Source organism: Macaca thibetana, chromosome 7 (genome assembly GCF_024542745.1).
Source record: "Macaca thibetana thibetana isolate TM-01 chromosome 7, ASM2454274v1, whole genome shotgun sequence".
Lineage (NCBI taxonomy): Eukaryota > Metazoa > Chordata > Mammalia > Primates > Cercopithecidae > Macaca > Macaca thibetana.
In genome coordinates this window covers 97,423,971-97,436,913 of record NC_065584.1, presented here as the reverse complement: position 1 = coordinate 97,436,913, position 12,943 = coordinate 97,423,971, and the positions used below count along the sequence as shown (strand labels likewise).

General features: G+C 41.3%; 1 pseudogene; it reads left to right on the top strand.

Moving 5' to 3' along the window:
• Nucleotides 1-12,512, top strand: part of LOC126959230 (putative uncharacterized protein UNQ9370/PRO34162) — a 39,237-nt pseudogene extending 26,725 nt beyond the window's left edge.
• Nucleotides 12,513-12,943: the final 431 nt, after the last annotated feature.

Genomic DNA, 12,943 nt, shown 5'->3' with positions numbered 1-12,943 from the left:
CTACGTATTTTTAGGTTATTAGTGGTTGCTCTGTGCTTATTGTTAGCATTTTAATTTATAACAATATAGTTCAGATTAATACCAACTTAATCTCACTCGTGTGTAAAAACTTTGCTCTGAGATATTTCCATTCCCTTTTCCTTCTTTATGCTGTTATTATTACAAATTACATACACTATGTGCTCAACATAGCACATTTATAATCATCTTGTTTTCCAGCTTTATTGATGCATAATTGACAGACACAAATTATATATTTAAAGTGTGCAATGTGATGTTTTACAATACATATATATTGTGAAATGATTACTACAATCAAGCTAATTAACGTATTCATCATCTAACATAGTTAGTTACCTTTTTGTGTGTGTGAGCATACTTAAGATCTCTCTTACCAAATTTTTATTTATTTATTAACTTTTATTTTCAATTCAGGGGTACATGTGCAGGTTTGTGATATAGGTAAACTCATGTCATGGTGGTCTTTTGTATATATTATTTCATTACCCAGGTATTAAGCCTAGTATCCATTAGTTATTTTTCCTGATCCTCTCCCTCCTCCCGCCCTCCACCCTCCAGTAGGCCCCAGTGTGACTGTTTCCCCCACCATGTGTCCATTTGTTCTCATCACTTAGCTCCCACTTATAAGTTGGCAAATGTCTTGAGGACATTATGCTAAGTGAAATAAGCCAGAGAGATAGAGAAATACTGCGTGACCTCACTTATATGTAGAATCTAGAAGAGTTGAAGTCATAGAAGCACAGACTGGTTATCAGGGGACAGGGTGCAGGGGGAATGGGGAGATGCTGGCCAAAGGGCACAAACTTCCAGTTATGACATGAATACATTCTGGAGATCAAATGCACAGCACAGTGACTATAGTTAATAATAATGTTCTGTATAATCACTTTTAAAATAAACTTTTTGTATACATTTATAATTTATAAACTTTTTGTTATGGACTGAATGTTTGTGTCTCCCTGACCCCATTCGTATGCTGAAGCTCTAATCCCCTACATTTGGAGGTAGAGCCTGTGAGGAAGTGATAAAGGTTAAATGAGATCATAAGTGTAGAGATGTAATTTAATGGTGCTGGTGCCCTTTTGAGAAGAGGAAGAAACTCCAGTGCTCTCTCTTGCAGCCACATTAGGACAAAATAAGGAGGTGGCCATCTACAATCTAGAAAGAGTCCTTTCCAGAAACCACATCAACTGGTACCTTAATCTTGAACTTACCAGTACCCAGAACTGGGATAAATAGATTTCTGTTGTTTACACCATCCAGTCTGTGGTATTTTGTTGTGGCAGCTTGAACAGACTAATACACTTTTTATACACTTTTATAAACTTTCTGCATACTTTTATAATTTATAAAAATGTTTATAATGACCACTTTATCTATTTTTTTGTTTTGTTTTTTGTTTGTTTTTTGTTTGTTTGGTTGTTTGTTTGTTTTGGGACAGAGTCTCGCTCTGTTGCCAGGCTGGAGTGCAGTGGTGAGATCTCGGCTCACTGAAACCGCCACCTCCTGGCTTAAAGAGATTCTCCTGCCTCAGCCTCCCGAGTAGTTGGGACTACAGGCGCTTGCCACCACGCCTGGCTAATTTTTTTTGTATTATTAATAGAGACGGGGTTTCACCATGTTGGCCAGGATGATCTCAATCTCTTGACCTTGTTATCTGCCCGCCTCGGCCTTCCAAAGTGCTGGGATTACAGGAGTGAGCCACCGTGCCCGGCCTCTAGTTGTGTTTTAAATCAGATAGGAGCCAAAATGACTCACAAACAAAAACTAAATGTACATTGTCTTTTGTATTTACTTACTGACTTATGTCATTATCTTTATAAGTGCTCTTTATTTCTTCACATGTATCTGCATTACTGTCTAGTGTTCTTTCATATCTGCCTCTGGGGCCCTCTTTATTTCTCTTAGGCAGGCCTGCTAGTGACATGTGTATTGGAAGCACACTTCAATCCTTAGACAGACAGTTTGCAACTCTGCCTTAGCCCTCACCTTCTGTTTGTGCAGAGCCTCAGGGTCATCCATATGTGAGAGCTTAGAGCCTTCTCAGATCTTTACTAAACACATGTGTATCCCCAGGCATGCACACGGCCCTATGCATGCATGTGGCCTCTCAGATTCTCAGGAATATGACAGACATTTCCAAAGCCCCATTGATACCTGACTCCTGGCTTTTCCTTCTTTTTTTTCTTTTTTTTTGGTTTCTGGTTGTTGTTTGTCCTAACTGATATCACTGCCTCAGGCAGCTGCAACGTTACACAGTTGCTGCTGATTGTTTTGGATAAAAGCTTAGGGAAATGCTGTTTGTACTGAGCAAGCTCTGAGGCAGGTCAAATAAAGACAAATGCTGGTGGTGGGATTTTCTAGGAAAATGCCAGATATGAAAAATTATGACATTTCTCTGGGAAGGGGATTCTGGAGAACATTCAACCTCATTTTATCTCTTGGAGTGGCTGTCAGGCTGCTGGTTTTCAGGGCTGTTTTCAGGACTGTCTGCAGGACTGTCAATTTTCAAAGCTACTAAGGGGCTAGAGAGAAGGAGTTAGGAAGTTAAAATGCCACAAAGCTTGCTGTTCTTACTGAGACTCAGCCATTTTCTTGAATAAATGCCTCATGGATTTCTACAACCACTGATTAACTTCTACAGTTCTGAAAATGCTGATTTTGACCATTTCTATCAGCATTTTTATTTCTTTAATGGAGGAGAAGACTTTCAGAGGTGCTTACTCCACTATTTCCACTGATGTCACGCCTTAAATATATATATTTATATATTTTATTTTATTTTATTTTATTTTTTGAGGCGGAGTCTCCTTCTTTTGCCCAGGCTGGAGTGTAGTGGCACAATTTTGGCTCATCACAACCTCCAACTCCCAGGTTCAAGTGATTCTCCTGCCTCAGCCTCCCAAGTAGCTGGGATTACAGATGCCCACTACCACACCTGGCTAATTTTTGTATTTTTAGTAGAGACAGGGTTTCACCACGTTGGCCAGGCTGGTCTCCAACTCCCAACCTCAAGTAATCAGCCCATCTCGGTCTCCCAAAGTGCTGGTACTACAGGCATGAGCCACCATGCCTGGCCTTGTTAATTAAATATTAAGAGTGTGTGTGTGTGTGTGTGTGTGTATGTGAATGAGTGATACACACACCCAGGCACACACAATACACATGCACACACACACACTCATAAATTTTTCTCTAAGAAATGCCTTAGCTATATTTCTACAAATTTTCATATGTTGTCTTTATTATTATTTATAAATAACTTTTAATTTTCTTATTTTTTCTTCTTTGACTTTAGCACACTATTACTTTCCTCCTCGGCTTTTATCCCCTTCCGTGCTATAATTATCAGGGGGTTTATTTCTTCTTCTTTTCCTCCTCCTTCTTCTCCTCTCCATCTTCCTTCTTTCTCCTTTTTTTTTCCTTCTCTTTTTAGCATTATGTTACAGTATTTATTTAGACTAAATTATGTTTTATTCATTGATTTGTTAACCATTATTTTTCAAATCCCACATCCTTCTGTTTTGGAATTAATTAATTAATTTATAGAATTATTGACTCATTCTCCAGTGACAGTCTGGATTCAAACATTTTGAGTCCTTAGTGATTAAAAATGTCTTCATTTTATGGTTGTTGTTTTTGCTACATATAGAATTCTAAGTTCAAAATAATTTTCTCTGTGACTTTGGTGCTCTTTTCTAAAATCCAGTGTTATTCTCTGGCTTCTCTTCAGAATGAATAAATCTTTTGCCTTTTAAAATCCAGTATTACTGAAGAAGAGTTTTGTTTCTATCTATTTCTTATTTCTTAAAGATGAGGCACTTTTCTTTCTGGAAAAGAAAGTTCGTAGAATATCTTAGGTGTACTAAAATTTCATCAAGCATGTGGCTCCATTAATTAGTAGCTGTCTGTACTTGGGCAAGTGATTTTAGTCTCTCCAAACAGTTTTCTCATCTGTACCGTGGGATAAATTATGAGTTGGGAACTCACAGGGTTGCTACAAAGATGAAAATACATACTGCATGGAAACCATTTAGCCCAGTGTCTTGCTCTGAAACAGTTCAGCTTTACTATTATTATATTATCTACTCAGTAGGCTATTTTAATCTGAATGCCCTTTCTTCCATTGACCATTCCCCTCCTCCCCCATTAGTTCTTTTATTTTTCTCCCTTTTCCCCATTTTCTCTGTTTTCTCCTCCCAATGGATGGAAGTTAGATTTTTGGATAGGTTCTTTAAATATGTTTTCTTTCTTATTTAGAACCTGTCTCTTTTCCCTACATACTAAGAGATTTTGTTTTTATTCTCTTTCTTCACATTATTGATTTTCCTCAAATATCTAGGGACCCCATTAGAAAGTTAATGGGGTCCCTAGATATTTCTGTATGCCAGGAATTTCTTATGATATCTGCCCTATGGCTGGTATGTATTCCTGTTGTCCAGAGCTTTTATGAAGTTATACTTAAAACAATAACAACAGCAAAACAAGAAACTCTTGTTTGTCACTTTAAGTGATATGGATAAGATTATAAACAGTAACATATCTTAAACCATCATCTGGATTCTCTAACTTGCTCTTTTTTTCTCCTCTCAAGATAGTCTCAAGGTAGCTTTGTTTTTGTATAGATGCTGAAATCCATGATCTTTATAGACATTTTGGAAGATTGAAAGAAATACAAGTAAGGAAATAAACAATGCCACTAATCCCACCACCATTCTAGAGATATCATTAATATGTTCTTGTTTCTCTTTTTAGTTATTTTATGCATATGAAAAAATAGAATCCTATTGTACATTGACTCTTGTAACGTGTTTATATTAATATGTGAACGTATTTGCATGTTATTAATATTCTAAATATTTTTTAGTAAATGTATAAGATTGCATGTATATACCAAAATTTATTGACTCAATTCCCTCATTGGTGAACATTTCCATTCTTTAGTGCAGCAATGAGCATCATAACAGGTACATCTTTACTCATGTCTATGGTTGTGTCTTTAGAATACACGAGGGAAGGGTTTTGCAGAGACCATTCCCTCCATAATTCCTAACAGGTGTCCAGTGAATTTACACCAGCAAAGAGGGCTGTGATTTAATGTGAAAATTCCTTTGTTTTGGGTGATGGATATGAATAAGGAACACAACCTCATTGAGTGTAATGCTTCCCAAAGCTAGCCAATCATCAATTATCTAGGGGTAATTATTTAAATCACAGATTCTTGGACCCACACTTGGAAATGCTGATTCATTAGGTCTAGTGCTGGGCCCAGGAATTTATATTTTTAAAAAGCTCCTGGGTGATTCTAATGATTAATCAAGGTTAGGAAACAGGATCTAGCAACTGCAGAGCCTGGGCACGGGGGCTGAGGGACAGATGTCAGGTCCCATGTGTTTCCCAGTAAGAAAGGTGGTGATGGTGAGAACAGAAAAGGGACATTCTGAAAGTAGGACTGACCATGTTGGAGACTGTTTTGAAGCAAAAAGCAAAGGTATGAGCTCCAATGAGTACTTAAGGTTTGGAGCACAAGAGAGAGACTTGGTTGATTGTGGTGGCATCAGCTGTTTGGAAGGAGAAGATGGCTTTGCCCAGGAATTGAGACCTGGGTTTCGTGGGCTCTGTAGTGTGTACCATGTGAGACTGGGAAGTTCCCTTTCCTTCTCTGGGTCCTCAGCGTTCATGTAATTTGAAGGTGTTGGGCTATATCAGGGACTTTTCAAGCTGTGGGAGTCCAAAGCCACAATGGTGGAGGGGTGGCTGAGAAGGTGAAAATCCTTCTATGCTCACTGTTACCCTCCTCCAGGGACCCCAAATTTATTTGCTTTAAATTAGAGCCCGTGTAAGATTGTGTCTGCAATTTTTTTTTTTTTTTTTCTGCTGCGAGAAAGTTTGAAAATCTCCAGACTAGATGGCCTTTCTGTTCTAAAAAGCCATATTATTTTGTGAACCAAGACTGTGAGGAGGAAGAACAGGGGACTGAGTGGATCAGAGGGCCATCCGGAATGGACATTTCAGGCCTCATTTGAATTTGACCCGTTGGGTTGTGGCAGTAGCTCTCAATTTCCATCTCAGAATCAGTGTATTGCCTGAGTCAACTCAGAGTGACCTCCAGGGAGAATTCTAGTTGACCTCTCATCAGATGCTTATATTTGACTTACTGGGGGAAGTCCCTCACTTCACAGGACCCCGAAGTCCAGAGAGATGACGCTGGTTCATCTGTTAACACTTTGGTCATGTCTTGCTGTTTAAGTATTTCAACAATAGAGTATGTTTGACCTTCTTTCAGCCTCCTTTCAAGCTGAGAATTTAAGGTGTTCTGCGGAATGTTGTGCAAACAAGCCTTTGGCTTTGATCTCTGAGAATTCTTAGGAGTAAGAAGGGAGAAGATGAGCTGGGGGCCTGGAGGGATTAACTGTGAAAACCTGGCCAGGCTTTGTTGGACAGGGAAGCTGGAGTGGAGTGTGGGGTGTCTGGGGAACAGATGTGAGCCTGACTTGATCTTCTGCAGCTGCAGACGGAGGTTTGCCAGAGGTGACTGTGAGTTCCCGTGGCGGCCAAAAGTCCTCTTGGTGTAGTCCACCAGTGGTCTCTTCTCTGACTGGAGCTGGAGTTAGTGTAGGATTTTTGCAATTTGATTCCAGCAACCATATAACAGGTTGGATGGAGAAAGGATTTCTTTTGACAAGCCAAGGATTTGATGGGTCTTATCTCTGAGTTATTATATTCATTTCTAAACATTCCAGAGAGGTGATGGAGGAACAAAGCCCGCCTTTCTCAGTAATCTTTTATTACTTTGTGATCCCAATGAAAATGATGGGCAGGGCAGGGTAGGGCAGAGTCAGAAAAACTGTCTCCCCTAGAGCAGTGTGTCCCCGAGTTTGTTATGGGGAATACTAGTCCCAAGAGATGCTTCAGATGGTTTCATGATCAAGTAGGTTTAGAAATTCTGCACATGGTGTTTTCCTCTTGATATTCCCAATACACATTCAAACACTAAAGGCTCTGAAATATCCTATAGTCAAGAATTCTCTGACTTTATTGAACTGAAAATTTCTCAAACTTAATTGGCCAGGGAATTCCAGTCATTTTTGGTGGAGGAGGCACCCATTGATATCAAATAGATGGAACTTCAAGAAGGGCTGGCCTCCAGGTTGGGAAATCGAGGCGTCCATGATGTGCTCACAGAGTGGTGTTCCTGAAGCTACTCCTTTCCTCTCTGGTGGCATCAACAACTTGGGAATTTTTCCTTAGCAATATACTCTCCAAATTATTCCAGATAGAGTAGCTCTGCTTGTGATTTCATTTGAAGAATAAGACCAATAGCTGAAAAGAACTTGAGTCAAATTCCCACACAGAAGGAAAAAACATTCAGAACTTAGCATGAAACTTTTACTAATTTATTTTTTATTTATTTTTTGAGATAAGGTGTCGCTCTGTCTCCCAGGCTGGAGTGTAGTCGCTTGATCACGGCTCACTGCAGCCTTGACCTCCCGGGCTCAAGAGATCCTCCCACTTCAGCCTCTTGAATAGGTAGGACTACAGGCTCACACCACCATGCCTGGATAATTTTTATGTTTTTGGTAGTCATGTTGCCCAGGCTGGTCTCAAACTCCTGGATCAAGCAGTCCACTTGCCTCAGTCTCCCCAGGTTCTGGGATTGCAGGCCAAATGAGGCTGTTTTTAATGCCAGCTTCTTATTTCCTCTCTATTATTCAGAAGGAACCAGAGGTGGCCAGAATGTAGCATCCTTTTGGCCAAAGTAAATATTTCAGGAACAGATAGCTGACCCATAAACAAATCAGGCTCAAATAGAGCTTATCTCAGGAATTGAGGCCGAACAATTTACAAACAGGTGTTGTCTTTTCCACTGGACTTGGAGTGGTGGGGATGTGAGCCTGTTGATACCCTTTCCCCATGAGAGAGAGCCTGATAAAGGAATGAGCCAAGATGTGGAGAAATATTGGGCCTCGATGAGTCATTTGAGTGCCTGGATCCAGCCAAGCCTGGCGTCTAGGCTGTTTGGTTATGCCAATTTGAGTTTTCTCTCCAAGTGTTTTTACCAATATGCTTTTCATGAGATACTTTTTCTTGGAGCTAAATGTCTGATATAACAAGAATTCACTTAAACATCCCCTTCCCACGTGGCTCCACCCCTAAAACCAGAGCAAGCACTATTAAATAAATTATGACAGTCACCATTGTCATATAATTTAAAATAGTAATTTACTCTCTTTGCTCCTAGAAGATACTTGGAAGTTTGTCTAGTACAAAGCTCCATCTGATCCTTCAGGTGCCTCTACAGAATGTCCACCAGGAGGTTTTCTGGCTTCTGCTTAAATTATCCTCAGGACCAGACAGCTCAGGAATGCTTGAGGAAACATGTGCCATTTCTAGGCAGCTTTAATCAGGCTGATTGGCATCTGCCCGCCTGTCATTTTGCCTTTTGGTCCTGAGCTAACTGCAGACCAAATCTAATCCTTCCTTCACAGGACTGACTTTCAGATTGTTGAAAATAGCTAAGCCTCCTCTATCACACACCGGAAAAATGTCCCCAGCTTTTCCAGTGGGGCCAGTGTTGGTTTTCTTCACTGCCTTACCATGAGCATACTATAATGGGTTGTGAATTTATTTCAACTGGGATTGCTTTCATCTGTGATTCCTAAAGTACTATATGTCCATCATAGACTATGCAGAAAGGTAAGAAGAAGAAAATGAAAATTCACCTGTGAGTAAGCGGCCAAGACATGAGCCCCTTTGACCTTCTGATGGCTCTTCCTCCATTAGTTTTACGCATGTGGTGCACACGTGGTTGTGCTGGTGTGGTGCCCCCTTCTTCCTTCTCTCTGCCCAAGAGGTTGGCCTACAGTGGGCCACACTTTCACAGGGGCTTCTGTGTCCCTGGGTTTCTGCTGGGTTTAGACAATGAGGTGCTCAGGGCACAGATCTGACAGAGGAGAGAGGTCAAATTGTTTATGTCCCTGATTCCTCCCTGTGGAGTTGCCTGGGGCTGACTTGTCCCACTCAGGGCAGCCTACTTAACACTTCCCTCTGTCATGACTGTAGTGGCTTCTGTCCTGGGCCTTTTGCTACTTACTAGCTTTGAGCTACTGTCCTGGCCTTTGTAGTTCCCTGCTCCTACCCCTTTGTCAATGACCCATCCTTCCTTGTCCTAGTTGAGTGCTGTTTCCAGTAGGAACTTAAAACTAATATGATTGTATTTTGCAAATGAGAAACAGACTCTGCACACTGACATATAACCTGCTGGGTCATTTCTTGGGATATCGAAAACCTCTTTTCATGTTGTTAAATATTCCTCTACAACATGTGATGAATGGCTGAGTAGGTTTTAGATATATTTTAAAACAAATGTACCAGAGTTTATTTCAACCTTGAGGAATAGGAAGTTAGTTTTTCCTCCCAATTTACTTTCTTCCTATGACTTTGAAAGTACTTTGGTGAATATCCTTGTCAGTAAATCTTTGCATGTGTTCATGTTTATTTCCATAGGATAAATCCGCGGAAGTAAAATCTCTAGATCAGTAGAAATGAACATCTGAGAAAGTTTTACTGTATGTTGCCAGGTTACCCTCCAAAATTTTTAAAATAATTGGCACTGCTTCCAGCTACCTGTTGGAAGATTTGTTTTCTGACACTTTCTCCAACATTAAATACTATAATAAAATAATACTGTGTTTGCATTGTAATAGGTGATCTCCATTCCTTTGAAGATGAAGTCCCTAGGAGTGAACCCAGACTCCAGGATAGAAAGGAACAGACTCCATCACCTTCTTTTTCCTGAGCATAATACCTTAATTGATATAGCCTAAGAGATAGTCACTATGGTAGGCTGAACAATGTCCCCTCCAAAATGTCCATGTTCTAATCCCTGGAACCTGTGAATATGATATTTTTCACATAGTAAAAGGGACTTTACTGATATGATTAAGTTAAAACTCTTACAGGGAAATAATCCTGGATTAGCTAGATGGGCCAAGTGTAATCACAGGGGTCTTTATAAGAAAGAAAAAGGTGCTGTGACGATGGAAGCACAGAGAGAGAGAGAGAAAGAGAGAGACAGAGAGAAAGACTGGAAGATTCTATGCTGCTGGCTTTGAAGATGGAGGAAGGCGTGTATGGTAAACACACCTGACAGTGATGATTTGAGCATACACTAACAATGACCCTGTGACATGGTTTGGTTTGGGTCCCCATCCAAATCTCATCTCGGATTATAATCCCCACAAGTCGAGGGAGGGACCTGGTGGGAGGTGATTGGATTATGGGGGCGGTTTCCCCCATGCTGTTCTCATGATAGTGAGTTCTCATATGATCCGATGGTTTAAAAGTGTGGCACTTCCCCTTTGTGGTCTCTCTCTCTCTGTCTCTGTCTGTCCTGCTATCATAATAGATGTGCCTTGCTTCCCCTTTGCTTTCCAACATGATTGTAAGTTTCCTGAGGCCTCTCCAGCCATGCGGAACTGTGAGTCAATGAAACCTCTTTCCTTTGTAAATTACCCAGTCTCAGGTAGTGTCTTTATAGCAGTGTGAAAATGGACTAATACACTCCATATGGCAGATGCTTCTGAATGTGTGTTCAGAGTCCCAGGCTAAGAAATTCGGGAGTAGCCAACCTGGAGATCCATTCCTTATCTATGAGGGACATCTGAGACTCTGGCCTGGCCCATGGAATGCAGGCTGTATAGGGGATCGAGATCCTTTATTTTGGATAAAATGAAGGTTGCCTGGTGAAGATTGTTAGGGGGAGGGTGCTAAGTGAAAATGCTATATAAACTCCATGCCTTTTATAAGTGGTTGCGGTTCTTCTGCCCAGCCTGCTGCCACTGGACTCTCTTCCCTGTTTGTAAGCTCTCAGTAAAACCCCATGTCTTATTTACTGGCTCCTGGTCTCTTCTTTGGCCTTTTGAACATGGTGTCCTCCCCATTGGAGTCAAATGGGGCTTGGCACAACAAGGTGTCACAAGCCAAGGAATGCAGGTGGCCCCTAGAAGCTGGAAAAGGCAAGGGAACAGATTGTCCCTGAAAGCCTCCAGGAGGAACACAGCCCTGTTGATGCCTTGACTTTAGACTTCTGACCTCCAGACTGATGAGAATAAATAAGGGGTTGTTTTTGTCTACGAAACCTGTGGCGATTTGTTAAGCAGCAATCGGAAATTAATACAGTCACTTTCTTGTTTCCCGTTGGCTTATGTTATTTTCTGCTAAATCCAAGGTATGTGGTTTGTATAGTTGTTTGTTTTGGCATGTTCTGCTGCTAAACTATATCAACCCTCTCTTCAGTTTTGCCTTTGGTTCTCAGGATCTCGGCTGGAGCTTTGTCTCTGTGCTTGAAGTTAGGGGCATCAGAGCAATCCTGTAAGTGTGAGGTTGCAACAAACAGCTGCAGGGAGCCATGTGGTGTGTCTTTAGGGAAATGGCTCCCAACCCTGTCTGCTACTGGAAGGGGCTTTTTTTTTTTTTTTTTTTTAACACGCCCTCTCAATTTTTTGCCTAAAATGTCTCTTTCAAATCCTAGCTTCTGAATTCCTTTCCCACACTTTCATCTCTCCTTTCCATAATTTACTACTCTTTCTACTTGATCATCAGAACATGTTAACATAATACAATCCTTGATACTTGAGGGATCTTCTTTTACCAAGTGCTTTCACATAAATGATCTCATTAAATCTTCCTACCACTGTGCTTGGTGAGCAGTGTTCAGTGTCGAATTAATGACCGTGCCCCTTTTCCACAAAGAAACATATTTTTACTCCCGGGGTTTCCTTATATAAAACTCTAAGGCCCTGGACATCAACAAGGATACACACACACACTCTCACTCACAAATAAGGTATGTAGCTTCTCACCTGCATACACACATTGTGTGGAACTCCTCCGGGTTCAATATGTTAGGAGAGGTATCTTAGCTTATGCTACAAAGACAGACATCACCTTTTTGTAAATTCTAGAGATCCAAGAGGTCCCTAGTTTCTTGATGATCTGCAAAATGAGCTCACCTGCCATGAACAGGACATGCACGGATCATGCAACCCTAGCCATAGCTCAGGTTGGGCTTCGGGTGAGCCTGGCCCAAGGCTGGAAGAAGCAGGAGAGGGCCTGGCAGAGCAGAGGGGACCTTTTTTTCCCTGCTCATCGCCCTGCAGACTGCTCAGCATTTTCCAAACCTCCCCACTGCTCCTGGGGGGGCTTCACATTTGAACATTGTCAGCCCAGAGCTGACACCCAAGCTGACCACAGCCCTAAAGCATGCTGAGTGACTCTTGGACCTGAATTTCCATAGTCTGTACTGAAAGCCACGCCCCATGGCTGCAGTTTACCTCAATCTCAGTTTGCCTTTGAAATCTATTCACAGGCTATCTCTGAAAAAGTCCTTTGGGTTTGGAAAATGGGACTTTGAAAACAAGTCCATTTTTATTGTAGATTCAGGGGGCACATGTCCAGGTTTGTTACCAGGGTATATCGGGTGGTGCTGAGGTTTGGGCTTCTATGGATCCCATCACAGAAAATAGGACTTTTCATTAATAAAGACTCCCGAGGGCTTAATCCAGAGCTGAGTTCCCCATGCATGCTCAGTAAAGATCTGCTCATGGGAGGGTTACAACACCCATCACCTTCAATTTTCTGTTTTGAAATGGCTTTATTAGAGATGTTCAGATTGCTCTTCTCTGCGCTTATATTTATTTGAGTCCAGGAATCAAATGATGATGTATCTGGTCCCAGCAGCCTAGAAAGGCAGCTCTCCCAAGCATTTCTGAAAGGCTACACTTTACATGAGTCCTAGGCAAACAGAGAGGAGGCCCACCCCACATTACATACACTTCCCGAGGGCTCAGGCCCTGCATAGGCTCTTGGCTAAGATGCTGCTTTCAGAGTTGGAGAGGGGAGCTGTTTGCTGAGTTTTCTG